At 39.8% G+C, this 16,789-nt stretch overlaps 1 protein-coding gene across 9 annotated transcripts in view; it reads left to right on the top strand.

Moving 5' to 3' along the window:
* The window catches only part of LOC137431140 (centrosomal protein of 78 kDa), a 91,360-nt gene that overhangs the window by 41,382 nt on the left and 33,189 nt on the right, over positions 1 to 16,789 (top strand). For 2 of the 9 annotated variants that reach the window (XM_068122119.2, XM_068122125.2), the window contains exons 1-2: positions 11,352 to 11,443; positions 15,215 to 15,301. The gene's annotated coding sequence lies outside the window, so the exon portion shown is untranslated. Of the gene's footprint in view, positions 1 to 10,320; positions 10,397 to 11,351; positions 11,617 to 11,828; positions 12,016 to 12,931; positions 13,070 to 15,214; positions 15,302 to 16,789 lie in introns of those variants that run through there. The other 7 variants (XM_078781526.1, XM_078781527.1, XM_068122120.2 and 4 more) reach the window with 7 other exon arrangements.

Raw genomic sequence — 16,789 nt, forward strand, 5'->3', positions numbered from 1 at the left:
TTTAAAAGGAAGTGTGAAGAAGGTCATGGAAAGTGCAAAGATGATTGGATTGGAAAGGGACACGTTCAGATGGGAACCTCGGAATGCACCCATACCCTGCCATCCGACACCATATCGAGAGAAAAGGGAGGCCCCCTTGTAATAACCATAGATGACCAAGCCCAGCATAACGTAACCAAGCTAACCATATCTTGGGGAACACCAAGCGCCACCCGCGTTGAGATCGGTAAATGCATGGCCTCGGCCCTTATCCCACCCCATGGAGTAATGTTTATTTGCGGAAATAAAGCATATCCATACTTACCCGACCAGTGGGGAGGGACTTGTTATCTGGGATCCATTTTTCCCAAGGTAAATTTGGTAGATCATTTTAACGAAACAGGGTACACCCCTACCCACGAGAGGAAGAAACGATTCTCTCTTTGGAACCCGGATGAAACAGTAAGACTGGACGGACGCTGGTGGCAAGTCCTATTAGGAGCATTTTTTCCCCAAGCGGGAGTGACTATGAATGATTGGCGGATAGATAGTCTCGCATTAGTAATGGAACGAATTGGAAACGAAACTCGAATCGCAGAACTACAATTGGAAGACGAATTAGTGCATATGCGAACAATGGTGATGCAGAATCGAGTGGCTTTGGATATGTTGTTAGCAGAAAAGGGAGGAGTATGTGGGGTAATTGATGAAAATGCTGCACATATATCCCAGATCACTCGGGAGGCATAGAGGCCTCAATCAGTCGGCTTAAGGCCGCGACCCAGGATCTCACGGATAGCCGAAAGGGAAGGGAAGAAGCCAATAATGTATGGTCCAGCATATCAGCCTGGTTCAGAGGATGGACAGGGATCATTGTAAAATGGCTATTGACAGGCCTGGCCATAATCGTGGGAATCGTACTCACCGTAGTTATAATGAAATCCCTAATCATGATTTGTGTGAGAAAATGTTTCACAGGATGGACCCCATCCACCACCAACAACGGGATGTTACTTTCACTATATGGGAAGGATCCAAAGGCCATTGGTGAACCAGCCAACTCTATCGTCTCGGACCCCCACGATTGGGTTGATGGCCTCGACGTTTCGTGGCAAGAGGATGTGGCTTTAGGGATCTATGATTCCTGGCTTGAAATCGATGAACCTATTGATGCTTGGGATTCTGATAATGATTATTTTAGTTGGGATGATTATACCTGTGATTTAGAAAGTGTAGGTTCTTTTAAAGGTTATTGCTATTATGCCAGCAGTAAGGAGCGGATGGCAAACATGTATCCGGAAGAACCACCCTCACCACCACTTACACCACCCAGCAAACACATGTACAAGGCTTGATGGCATTGGACGTCGATTGTTTGCCCTGATTCGCGAGGACCACGCCTGCATAAGGAGGGCCCCTAATCTGGCTGGCAACTGGGTCGCACCTACGCCGTGACGAGGGTGGATTCGGAATCTGGCCGGGCGGCAGCAATCTCCTAACCAGGCGCCGTCGTCGCGAATTATGGCTAACAATTTATGCGTTGAATGTTAGACGGCCAGTTAGGGCCGGTATCTCTCTCTTTGAGCATACGTGACGCTATGTCGTGCCTGCCATGTGACTAATTGGGATGCTGACCACTGGGGTATACGGTGTCTTTCCAAGGAGTTGTCTTGTAAAGACAAAGGAAGGAACTGTTAGCCATTAGGGTTTAAACCCCATGACTCAATTGATCATAACATCTGAAATTATATATCGTGCTTCTGAAAACTGATTTGAACTCAGCTGCAGGCAGAGGCGGGGGGACAAAATGTGCTTTCGAGACTCGAGGTACAGGGTGGATCCTTAGCCCAGTAAACAAGTCCTTGAATGTATGTGCCAGACAGTAGATAATATGCTCGCGACCCACGTACAAGGAAAACATGTCGCCAAACGCCTCCTTCACGAAGGGAATAATTAATTATATATCTTTGTAGTTTCTAGTATGTCTCCTAAATCAAGGACGTAACCAACCTCGGGAGAAATATAGACATTACATATCCTTGATTGTTATTGTATTCAGCATGTGTATCCAATCATTCATCTACCATTTAGCCTAGTGTATGAGAATATTTTCTTCGGCCTGCGCTCGGGTCTGATATGTTTAGATAAAGAGCCAAAAAGGCTCAGCCTATCCTATGCTTACATCTTTTTGTCTAAGTTTGGCCTTCTTCAGGAAGGGACGAGGGAAGGTGGGTCTTTATGGTCCAGGTTTGCTTTGTCTTTAGCGCAGATTCTTGTCTGATATTTTGCTATATATGAAATGCCTTTTTGCTTATTTTTCAGCGAGTGTCTTGAGGAATTGCCCGCTGCGTGTTAGGCGGTGCATTCTCGAGCCTTGCTCCACACTGTGTGTTTGTAATCGATTTTATTAAACATTGTTGCTCTGATTCTTCTTCTTCTTCCTTCCCTTGAGGTCTTCGACCGACACGTGCACCAATCTCCAAAACACCACGAGGTCCCACAGCAGGACAGCGAGCTCCACTTGGGCTACACCTCAGCCCAACTCGGGTCGGGCTCTCTGAACTGCGCTGCCAGGAATCCAACTGCTTGGGATCAACTACTGAACTGCGAACTGCGCACTGCCAACTCCTGCTCAAAATGCGCACACTAACTCTCGATCCAACTGCCAGCAAAGGCGTCCGGTGCTCACTCTCCTCGTGCTGAACTCAAATCAGGATCTCAACCGAACTCTGTGCACACGAACTCTTGACTGCCCGAAATGGCGTCCGGCCCCCGTTAATATCCCCGGCCGATGACGTCAGCATTGGCGCACTCCTCAGCCAATCAGAGCCTCCCCCGGCTCGCCGGCTTGTCCAGGGGCACGCCCACTGCGCCACTGCCACTCCCGTCCCCGACTCCCTGGTCACAGCACGTGCTATGCGAGGCGGGTAGGCCTCTCGGAGGTGTAAATGGTGGTTGCCAATTCTGGCGGTGTTCCAGCCTGATTTCTTCCTAAGTCATGTCAAGGGAGAGGGCGTCATTTAGTGTTGTACTAAAGGTCCTAACTAATGTTTATGTGGTCTGCAGTGCCATAATGGACAAAGGTTTGATTACCAGGTGAGACATACAAGGGCTCTACTCATTATTTCCTTACACTAACTATCACCCGAATCTCCTGGTAGATTCACAATCATACATCTTAACCCGACAAATGCCTACACATGAAGAACTTATTACAGGTAGATTCCCTATCGCGACAGTTGAATACCTACCTATACAGATCTACCTGGCTCTAGATATTGCTTTACCCCCAGACATAACAATATCCATGAATAAGAGTCGGCTGGTGCATCCTCTGTCTGCTCGCTGCTGGTAGACAATGGAGCTGGCACTGGAACTGCTTGCTAAGCAACAGTAACAAACACCTCTTCTGCCTCTTATTTTATAACTTTTTTCATGTTTACTTAAAAATATGACTACAGTTGTAAACTTTTCAATAACTAGTTAATTCTAATCACTAATTGTTGATTTACTTGAGTATATTGGTTGGTCGTGCGTGTTATTGTCTGTTTGTTACTTTTTTTCAAGTACAGTCTATACTCTATAGGTTGGTCGTGTGTATTATTCTGTCTGTCTGTCAATCGCCTACCAGTCACGATTTTAAACTGATCTTCATAAAACTTCACCAAATCGTATTTTCACCAAAACTTCACAAAACAAAACTTCACCCACACTTTACAAAACTTCATTTCACTAAACTTCACCATAGTTGGTCATAAGGAAGAAGCCTATTTATTTTGAGGTCAAAATGTCAAAAGGTCAACAAAGGCCAAAGGTCAACAACTTTGTCAAATTTCTAAAATCCTCAATTTTCAGCCAATTGACTTGAAACTTGCACAGGATTTGCATATTTAGTCATTGAGTTCAACCACTAATTATTTTTGAGGTCAACATGTGCCAAAAGGTCAACATAGGTGAAAGGTCAACAACTTGGGTATACTTTCTAAAATCCTCAATTCTCATCCTGTTGACGTGAAATGTGAACAGGATTTGCATATCAGGTCACTCAATTCAACCACCAATTATTTTTGAGGTCTAAAGGTCAAGAGGTCAACATAGGCCAACATTTCTAAAATTGACAATTTTCATCCGATGGACCTAAAATGTGAAAAGGATTTGCATATTTGGTCTTTGAATTCAACCACCAATTATTTTTAAGGTCAAATTTGTTTTTGGGATTTTGAGAAGTATTGTGTTCTGCACAACATCTTTCTTGTTGAGCTGTTTGCAGAATGCAACCACAATAGGTTTTTAAAACAGATGAAAGAGACCGAAATTTATACATTAGAACGGAAGCGATTACAAGTGATTCCTATGTCTATGTCTATGTCTCTGATCTATGACGTGCTTATAAGTATCGATAGGTTTTATATATTGCTAATTACTAAGTAATCATAGCAATGAAAGCTCACTTTAAATATTGCATATGGAATTAGATTGCACTAGCAGAGTACCCGCCCTACGGGCGATCTTGTTCCAAGTGTGCAACACACTTTTCTGCCAACGGATATTTTCTGCTCACACAAATACGCCCTACGGGCGATCTTGTTCCAAGTGTTCAACACATTTTTCTGCCAACGGATATTTTCTGCTCACACAAATACGCCCTACGGGCGATCTTGTTCCAAGTGTGCAACACATTTTTCTGCCAACGGATATTTTCTGCTCACACAAATACTTTTACTTGGATTTCTTGCTGATTTCCTTTGGTAATATTGCTATTGCTGATTTCTGTTCAACTTAGGTGTGCTTGGTTTTTGAGGCATCTCGATTTTCCAAAAAAAAAAACATCAAACGTTACCCGAGCTAACAATACCCATGACCAACCCACACCCCTCCCCTCAACCATCCCCCACAATCCCCCATCAGCCGTCACCCGAGCTAACAATACCTACGACAACCCACACGATCCCCCCACAATCCCCCTTCAACCATCACCCAAGCTAACAATACCCATAACCACCCCCACACCCCTCCCACCACTCCACCTCCCCCCATCAACCGTCACCCGAGCTAGCAATACCCATGACCACCCCACACCCCTCCGCCCCACCACCCCTCACAATCCCCCAACAACAGTCACCCGAGCTAGCAATACCCATGACCACCCCACACCCCTCCCCTCCACCACCCCCCCACAATCCCCCATCAACCGTAACCCTAGCTAACAATGCCCATGACCATATACATCTACAATGGCAATATAGATATTGATCGTTATCGATATACATCTATGATGGTAATATAGATAGTGATCGTTATCGATATACATCTAGGATGGTAATATAGATATTGATCGTTATCAATATACATCGAGGATGGTAATATAGATATTGATCGTGACCGATATACATCTACGATGGCAATAAAGATGTTGAATTGTTGATCGTTATCGATATACTTATAGGATGACAATAAAGATATTGATCGTTATCGATATACATCTATGATGGTAATATAGATATTGATCGTTATCGACATACATCTAGGATGGTAATATAGATATTGATCGTTATCGACATACATCTACGATGGCAATAAAGATGTTGATCGTTATCGATATACATCTAGGATGGCAATAAGGATATTGATCATCATCGATATACATCTGGGATGGCAATAAAGATATTGATCGTTATCGATATACATATACGATGGTAATATAGATATTGATCGTTATCGATATACATCTACGATGGCAATAATGATATTGATCATTATCGATATACATCTACGATAGCAATAAAGATATTGATCGTTATCGATGTACATCTACGATGGTAATAAGCATATTCATCGTTAACGATATACATCTACGATAGCAATAAAGATATTGATCGTTATCGATATACATCTATGATGGTAATAAGCATATTCATCATTATCGATATACATCTACGATGTAATAAGGATATTGATCGTTATCGATATACATCTTGGATGGCAATAAGGATATTGATCATTATCGATATACATCTACGATGGTAATAAGGATATTGATCGTTATCAATATAGATCTACGATGGCAATAAGGATATTGATTGTTATCGATATATATCTACGATGGCAATAACGATATTGATCGTTATCGATACATATCTACGATGGCAATAAGGATATTGATCGGTATCGATATACATCCAGGATGACAATAAGCATATTGATCGTTATCGATATATATCTACGATAGCAATAAGGATATTGATCGTTATCGATATACATCTACGATAGTAATAAGGATATTGATCGTTATCGATATACATCTATGATGGTAATAAGGATATTGATCGTTATTGATGTACATCTACGATGGCAATAAGGATATTGATCGTTATCGATGTACATCTTCGATGGTAATAAGGATATTGATCGTTATCGATATACATCTACGATGGTGATAAGGATATTGATCGTTATCGATATACATCTACGATGGTGATAAGGATATTGATCGTTATCGATATACATCTACGATGGTAATAAGGATATTGATCGTTATCGATGTACATCTTCGATGGTAATAAGGATATTGATCGTTATCGATATACATCTACGATGGTGATAAGGATATTGATCGTTATCGATATAAATCTACGATGGTGATAAGGATATTGATCGTTATCGATATACATCTACGATGGTAATAAGGATATTGATCGTTATCGATGTACATCTTCGATGGTAATAAGGATATTGATCGTTATCGATATACATCTACGATGGTGATAAGGATATTGATTGTTGTCGATATACATCTACGATGGTGATAAGGATATTGATCGTTATCGATATACATCTACGATGGTAATAAGGATATTGATCGTTATCGATATACATCTACGATGGTAATAAGGATATTGATCGTTATCGATATACATCTACGATGGCAATAAGGATATTGATCGTTATCCATATACATCTACGATGGCAATAAGGATATTGATCGTTATCGATATATATCTACGATGGCAATAACGATATTGATCGTTATCGATACATATCTACGATGGCAATAAGGATATTGATCGGTATCGATATACATCCAGGATGACAATAAGCATATTGATCGTTATCGATATATATCTACGATAGCAATAAGGATATTGATCGTTATCGATATACATCTACGATAGTAATAAGGATATTGATCGTTATCGATATACATCTATGATGGTAATAAGGATATTGATCGTTATTGATGTACATCTACGATGGCAATAAGGATATTGATCGTTATCGATGTACATCTTCGATGGTAATAAGGATATTGATCGTTATCGAAATACATCTACGATGGTGATAAGGATATTGATCGTTATCGATATACATCTACGATGGTGATAAGGATATTGATCGTTATCGATATACATCTACGATGGTAATAAGGATATTGATCGTTATCGATGTACATCTTCGATGGTAATAAGGATATTGATCGTTATCGATATACATCTACGATGGTGATAAGGATATTGATCGTTATCGATATAAATCTACGATGGTGATAAGGATATTGATCGTTATCGATATACATCTACGATGGTAATAAGGATATTGATCGTTATCGATGTACATCTTCGATGGTAATAAGGATATTGATCGTTATCGATATACATCTACGATGGTGATAAGGATATTGATTGTTGTCGATATACATCTACGATGGTGATAAGGATATTGATCGTTATCGATATACATCTACGATGGTAATAAGGATATTGATCGTTATCGATATACATCTACGATGGTAATAAGGATATTGATCGTTATCGATATACATCTACGATGGCAATAAGGATATTGATCGTTATCAATATACATCTACGATGGCAATAAGGATATTGATCGTTATCGATATTCATCTACGATGGTAATAAGGATATTGATCGTTATCGATATACATCTACGATGGTAATAAGGATATTGGTCGTTATCGATATACATCTACGACGGTAATAAGGATATTGATCGTTATCGATATACATCTCCGAGGGATGCGGTTAAACATCAGTTATTAAACAGCTCAGTGCGGTATCTAGTGTGACCACCATTTGCATTGATGTTGCCAGTTTGTTGATACCGTCTCCATTGTGACTATAGTGCTCCGATGAACCCCAAAACGCCGAACTACAACGTTTTGTGACATTCCTGTCCCAAGCATGCCAACAGCACGCAGACGTTATTTTTTGGAAAGGTGTGGCGCATCACGTTTACGACGTTGAGACATCAATAAAAATGTTTTTATGCCTCCGCCCCCGAAGGTGGCCAGAGGCATTATGTTTTTGGTTTGTCCGGCTGTCCTTCCGTCAGTGCGGGCTAAACCTCGTTTTTCTCAGCAACTACATGGCTGATTGAGACGAAACTTTCAGGGTAGGAGTGACACCTAAGCAGCATGTTTTTATGATAATTGTGACGTCTTAGGTCACGTGGTATGGCAGCAATCTTAGATTAAACGGGAAAAAAATCAATAATTAAAAAACTATTTCTTGGAAACCACTGAATGGAAAAATTTGAAACTTGCACATTGTCAAGTACTCCCAATGGGGAACAAAATCATGATAATGATGACATCATAGGTGATGTGGTATACCAGACAAAAAAGTTTTAATGGAATTCCTTATCCTAAAAATCTGAAACAGCATGTACCTGATCTATGACCGATTTGTATTGAAATATTAAATGTACTAGTGAGGTACCCGTGCTACACACGGGTGGGAGGCCAGAAGCAAACAGGCAATGCAGATACGGTGAATGCTAAAGCATGAAACCAATAAATTCCACATTCCTGTAGCACCTTCAGTCACACGTCAGACATGGACAGCAAGTCCGTGAAGGGCTTCCATGAAAAACGTAGCCGTTCGCAAACAAATGGGTACGTTCACGTATCGAAACATCGATCGTGGGTCCTTGGCGAATCTGCATATGGCGATCCGCGAAGTTCACGTTTAGAAAGTAGAAACCATCATGGCATGTCGTCATTCACTTGAACTCGATATCTCTTTTTTCAATTCAACCAACATAACTCCAATCACAAATTAATCACAAAAGAAACTTTTAACAACATTGTTAATGTTTCCTTCATGGTAAAAACTACCAAGTCAACAGGTAAAAGAATTTTGAGCCGATAGGTGTTACGGCATTGGCAAGATCGATGGAGACAGCGATCTGTTAGCTTATACACCGCCAAAATAGCTATGTGGAATTATCTCATGTAGAGATTAAACCCACGTCGTTTGAACTTTGGTCGAGGTCATTATTTACTTTTAATGATGTTTACATACGAATCAAAAGGAAGATAATTGGTTTTGGGTCGTCCTTTCTGCATATCTCGTGGGATTGTGAGTTGGAGAGACGACCGTGATGGCGGGGAGGGGGTTGGCATTCTCTCAAGCAGGGATTCAACCCATGTCCTTATAAAAGGTCTTTGTCCGAGGTCACCGGGTCCGATCGGTGCAGCCGATCGGTGCAGCCGTTTGTGCGGTACCTGGGAAAATAACGTTATGCGGAGTCCAAACCTGAAAATGCTGGAGGACAATTTTAAACAATATAGCCTATTTTACTCCAGGGATCCCAGGATTACCCACCCAAAATATCGTTGTGATGGGTTCCGTTTTTGCGGTACCTTCGAACGGACGGACGGACAGACAGGCAGACGGACAGACATTTGGTGAATTATAGTAAGATGACATCATAGGTCACATGGTTTGGCAGCCATGTTTGATTTAACCTAAAACCCCAAAAAAACATCGTCTTCCAAGCCACCAAATCGATTGACTCGAAACTTTACATGTGCCATTGATTAGGCATGGCGATTAAAAGTTGATTACCAAAATATCATTGCTCACATGGTGTGGGAGCTATATTGGATTGAAGGACAATTTTAAATAATTATATCTCTTAAACCACTTAACCTATCGATGCAAAATGTTACAAATATCATCTAATACCATTGTTGCATATCGTTTGAAAATGATGATGTCGTAAGTCACGTGGTTTGGCAGCCATCTTGAATAGAAAAACTAACCTTACACGATCAACACGAAACTTCACGAATGTGTTCCCCGACACAAACATATGCAGAGTGTACATTTTTAAAGGTCATATGTCACGTGGTGTGGCAGCCATATTAGCTTGAAAGCCAACATTTTTAAAAATCCCTTCTCTGAAACCGCTTCACCGATCAATGTGAAACCTGTCATGACTGGTGAAAATGTGATAATTGAAAACAGGTGAAGGGATTTAAATCAAACTTGTTTATTTTTAGGACAGTGAACGAAGGCATCTTACACCCATTGTGGGACTATACGAAGGCATATTGGCGACACAGACGCATTGCTCTTGTTCACAGTTGGGATAGTTCACCAAATCGTGCTGCGTTGTGAGTTGCTCAGTACCACGTGTATCACTGGCACGTGACTCTGTACACATGCACATGTCTGACCATTATATTTATATTGCTCGGCTTCATGTCACTTGTCAGTATCATTTTGCATTATTTTAATGGTGCACAGGAACTTTTTCGTGTCAGTGCACATACACAATGGGAACATTTTTTATTATTATTATCTTGTTGATCATTATTATCACTGTTGGAGGCATGTTTGCGCGTTTGTGCTTTTACGCGGATGACAGGTCAATTCGTGCGGTGTATTTACACCATTACATTGCAGTGAGCGACACGGATTCTGAACGCTCGCCTGATTTCCTCTTTTATGTTTAAATCTCGATTATTGCTTGAATACGCTAAATTAAAAGATGTAAACGAATATAATAGTGCTAATATAAATATTATAGGAATTTTGAGTACATTTTAAAGTCTAAAACAAGAACTGAGGTAATTTAATTGAACTGTCACTGTAACACTTGCCATTGCTCAGACAATATAACGACCAATAAAGTTGATTTAAAAAAAAAGTTTTTTTTTAACGTTTACATCGTTTAAACATCATCATCATCATCATCATCGTTATCATCATCATCGTCATCATCATCATCATCATCGTTACATCATCGTTACATCGTTTACATCGTTTAAACGTTTAAAACGTTTTTAAACGGTAAAAAGTTTTTAAAAGTTGATAAAGTTTTAAAGTTGATTTTTCCAACGGAGTTGTTTGCTTTACGTTATGTTTATTCAAGAAGCTCGTAATTATTTCTTTCTTCAACGCCCATTCTGTTACAACTCCGAGAACCTGCTGAGGTGTATATATGGACTTTTGGTCAGTGAGAATGGACTCTTAACTTCTCTGTTTTAGTTGCATGTGATATTTAGCTATTAACATTCAACGTCTAACTTGTGAAATTACGTAGCATATTTAAATTATAACTGAAGAATAAATAATAATATTGAAAGGATGATGGAATTGCTTTCCAGTCCAGGGGATCAAAGTCAAAGAGAGAGGAAGGAGCGTTTGGCGGTTTGCCGGTGCAGTAATTGCAAATTCTCGGGACTTACGTTTAATTGTCTTTGTTTAGAAGGCAAACATATTTGGCTTTTTAAAAATACAATTTTTTCGTGTGTGTGACTGCGACGTCAAGGTTGTATTTCCACCCCTCACGCATAGTGCAAAGCGCGGGGCTAAGCAATTGGTTCACTCTGTGAGTCTGTGACTGATACTATATTTTGCCTCTTGCAGTCAAACACAATTAAAAATCATTTCAACCAGGAAACTTACTGTTTTTGGGGACGTCATAAATGACAGAAACAGCAGGCATGAAAAACGAATGTAACGTGTTAACGTCGGTAAACTTCCGATTCAATGTTTATCTCCACAAGTTAGACGATTAATTTCACAAGGGAGTAATTTCACAAGGGAGTAATTTCACAAGTTAGACGATTGCGTTTCAACCTTTTCCGTCTGTGAGCAGGATACCTAAAAAATGATATGTACTAATTCGGACCAAACTTTGTGGACAGGTTGGGTGTGTGACGAGGACAAATTGATCCGAATTTGGATCTGAATTTTTAAAAGTGATTCTTCACCATTAAGACAAGAGGTAAGGCGAAAAACGATACATCGCATGATGTTAAAACGTTGAGGACGAGTTATGACAAAACTTGGTGGATGAGTTGGATATTTTGGTTAAAGTCCGGATGCAGATCCGGCCTAAAAGTAGGCTGCAAAACGTGAGGACATTCCAGGCACTCACCCAAAACTTAGCACTGTACATCATCTGTAAATGATAATATGCACTGTAACACTTACCACTGGCACTGGTCATCATCTATAAAAGATATGCACTGTAACGCTTACCACTGTACACTGTCTGTAAATGATATGCACTGTAACACGTACCACTGTACACAGTCTGTAAATTATATGCACTGTAACGCTTACCACTGTACACTGTCTGTAAATGATATGCACTGTAACACGTACCACTGTACACAGTCTGTAAATTATATGCACTGTAACGCTTACCACTGTACACTGTCTGTAAATGATATGCACTGTAACACGTACCACTGTACAACGTCTGTAAATTATATGCACTGTAACACTTACCACTTGTCATCATCTGTAAATGATATGTACTGTAACACTTACCACTTGTCATCTGTAAATGATATGTACTGTAACACTTACCACTGTACATCGTCTGTAAAGATATGCACTGTAACACTTACCACTGTACACCGTCTGTAAATGATATGCACTGTAACACTTACCACTTGTCATCTGTAAATTATATGCACTGTAACACTTACCACTGTACATCGTCTGTAAAGATATGCACTGTAACACTTACCACTGTACCACATTTAGAGGCCATTTTTCCCCGCAAAGCGGGGGTAGGCCTTTTTCGGGGACCGTGGTTGTTGTTGTTTTTCGGTCCCCTTTTTGAAGCAATGTTTTACGGCCGGATGCCCTTCCTGCCGCCAACCCTTTTTGTCGCCTTTTACGACAAGCAGGGAATTACCAGTGAACTGGTACTCAATTAGCCGACCTCGAAAGGATGACAGGCTGAGTCAACCCCCTGGCGTTAATTCAGCGATCGACCGCGATTCGAACCCAGGATCCTGGGATCCTAAGCTGGCAAGGATGGCAAGGCAACATTTTCCACTGTACACTGTCTGTAAATGATATGCACTGTAACACTTACCACTTGTCATCATCTGTAAATGATATGCACTGTAACACTGTACACCGTCTGTAAATGATATGCACTGTAACACTTACCACTGTACACTGTCTCTAAATGATATGCACTGCAACACTTCCCACTGTACACTGTCTGTAAATGATATGCACTGTAACACTTACCACTTGTCATCATCTGTAAATGATATGCATTGTAACATTTGTTGCTGTCTGCAAATGATATGCACTGTAACACTTACCACTTGTCACCGTCTGTAAATGATATGCACTGTATCACTTCCCACTGTACACTGTCTGTAAATGAGATGCACTGTAACACTTACCACTTGTCATCATCTGTAAATGATATGCACTGTAACACTTGTCGCTGTCTGCAAATGATATGCACTGTATCACTTCCCACTGTACACTGTCTGTAAATGATATGCACTGCAACATTTCCCACTGTACACTGTCTGTAAATGATATGCACTGTAACACTTACCACTTGTCATCATCTGTAAATGATATGCACTGTAACACTGTCGCTGTCTGCAAATTATATGCACTGTAACACTTACCACTTGTCACCGTCTGTAAATTATATGCACTGCAACACTTACCACTTGTCACCGTCTGTAAATGATATGCACTGTATCACTTACCACTGTACACTGTCTGTAAATTATATGCACTGCAACACTTACCACTTGTCACCGTCTGTAAATGATATGCACTGTATCACTTACCACTGTACACTGTCTGTAAATTATATGCACTGCAACACTTACCACTTGTCACCGTCTGTAAATTATATGCACTGTATCACTTACCACTGTACACTGTCTGTAAATTATATGCACTGCAACACTTACCACTTGTCATCATCTGTAAATGATATGCACTGTAACACTGTCGCTGTCTGCAAATTATATGCACTGTAACACTTACCACTTGTCACCGTCTGTAAATTATATGCACTGCAACACTTACCACTTGTCACCGTCTGTAAATGATATGCACTGTATCACTTACCACTGTACACTGTCTGTAAATTATATGCACTGCAACACTTACCACTTGTCACCGTCTGTAAATTATATGCACTGCAACACTTACCACTTGTCACCGTCTGTAAATTATATGCACTGCAACACTTACCACTTGTCACCGTCTGTAAATTATATGCACTGCAACACTTACCACTTGTCACCGTCTGTAAATTATATGCACTGCAACACTTACCACTTGTCACCGTCTGTAAATGATATGCACTGTATCACTTACCACTGTACACTGTCTGTAAATTATATGCACTGCAACACTTACCACTTGTCACCGTCTGTAAATGATATGCACTGTATCACTTACCACTGTACACTGTCTGTAAATTATATGCACTGCAACACTTACCACTTGTCACCGTCTGTAAATGATATGCACTGTATCACTTACCACTGTACACTGTCTGTAAATTATATGCACTGCAACACTTACCACTTGTCATCATCTGTAAATGATATGCACTGTAACACTGTCGCTGTCTGCAAATTATATGCACTGTAACACTGTCGCTGTCTGCAAATTATATGCACTGTAACACTTACCACTTGTCACCGTCTGTAAATTATATGCACTGCAACACTTACCACTTGTCACCGTCTGTAAATGATATGCACTGTATCACTTACCACTGTACACTGTCTGTAAATTATATGCACTGCAACACTTACCACTTGTCACCGTCTGTAAATTATATGCACTGCAACACTTACCACTTGTCACCGTCTGTAAATTATATGCACTGCAACACTTACCACTTGTCACCGTCTGTAAATTATATGCACTGCAACACTTACCACTTGTCACCGTCTGTAAATTATATGCACTGCAACACTTACCACTTGTCACCGTCTGTAAATTATATGCACTGCAACACTTACCACTGTACAATGTCTTTTATTTTGTAAGTAAGTAAAAATGAACTTTTATTTTGGATCTAAAATAAAATGAAATTCTCGCAAGGACTGTGATGCCAGGATATTTATAACTATGCAACTTAAACTGAGCGTCTATCTCCGTACGATGATGTGGAGTGCCCTGTCCTTCTTCAGGCATGGACTCCAAGCAGTTGAAACGGTGACCCTTTCCGGGATCAAGACACGCTTTGGGGACCACGCAAGATCAAAGCAAAATAAACGGTTAGTTTTTCATAAAGTAACATGACACTCGCAGTAAAAAAGTAAACTGATCTTTTGGAATGGTTTACATGATTTTTATTTCTAAGCATTTTAATGAAACTAATTATGTGCATTCGTGTTCTTAAACTAAAAAAAAAACAAGACCGAAAGTCTAACAGTAGCGTAGCCATAGTACTCTAGTCGCTGCAACGTACAGCTGTCCATGTGTAAAAACACATGGCAGGTTCGACCTGTACGTCATATAAATTGAAATGTCGGTCAGTGGAGTCAGCTGTCGTATGCCTTTGTACGCCGTAATGACATCATAGACGTAATGACATAGCGTGATGGACGGACACAAAACTGCCGCTACTTGAATATATAGAAGACAAGTACACAGACATTCAAAGTACACCGCCCCATGCCAAATAATTAAATATGCTGCAGCGCGGCATTGCCGGGGCGCCTCTGGCGCCCGGCAATACCGAAGTGCAGCTCATTGAGGCTGCATTGGGAGGGAGAGGTGTGCACTAATTGATTGATTAATTGTATAATTAAAATCAATAAAAGATTATCACAAAATATTTTCATAATCAATTGGCTAATCGCATAACTAATCCGAAGATGCTAGTGCTTCATCCGAAGATGCCGAAGATGCTAGAAACCACTAGTGCTTCATCCGAAGATGTATCTTTTAGAAATTTTATTAAATAAGTCATTTATAAAAAATTAAATAATTAATTGATTACTCAATAAATAATTAATCGATTAATCAATAAATAATTAATAGATGAAATGATTAATCAATAAATCAAAAATATCCTTGATAGCCACATCACTTGGTCACTCATGTCCAAATATTAGCTTCCCAGCTCAAAAGGTGCCTGAGATATTGGCCAAATGAGAAAGAAAATAAATAAATGATTAATAATGAAAATAAATAAATAATAATCATAAAAAAATTAAATTCTTAATCAATTTGGTCAGAGAACACATAAACTACCACTATTTCATCAGAATCTGTAACTTAAAAAAAAAAAATTTTTTTGTCATTAATCAAATAATTAAATAATTAATAGATTAATTGATTAATTAATAAATCTAAAATATCCTTTGCAGCCAAATCACCTGGTCATTGGCATGTCCAAATATCAGCTTCCTAACTCAAAAGGTGCCTGAGTTAATGGTCAGAAGAGAAAGGAAATTTGATTAATTAAATAAGTACTTAATTAATCGCTAATAATTAAATAACTCCTCAATTTATTGATTAATCAAAAATATATATATACCGTTTTTGACAAAGGACTTGCTCACTCTTGTGCCGAAATTTCAGCTTCCTAGCTCAAAGGATGGCTGAGATATCGTCCGGACAACCAAGAAAGAAAACAAGAAAGAAAACAAGAAACCAGAGTGAAAACTGAGTACTCTCTTTCAGCGTGCGTCACTGCCGAGCCTCCTTTGGTGCCCAGCAATGACGATTTGCAATGCCTGGAGATGGCATAGGAAAGG

Source organism: Myxine glutinosa, chromosome 7 (assembly GCF_964187855.1).
Source record: "Myxine glutinosa chromosome 7, kmMyxGlut1.1, whole genome shotgun sequence".
Classification (NCBI taxonomy): domain Eukaryota; kingdom Metazoa; phylum Chordata; class Myxini; order Myxiniformes; family Myxinidae; genus Myxine; species Myxine glutinosa.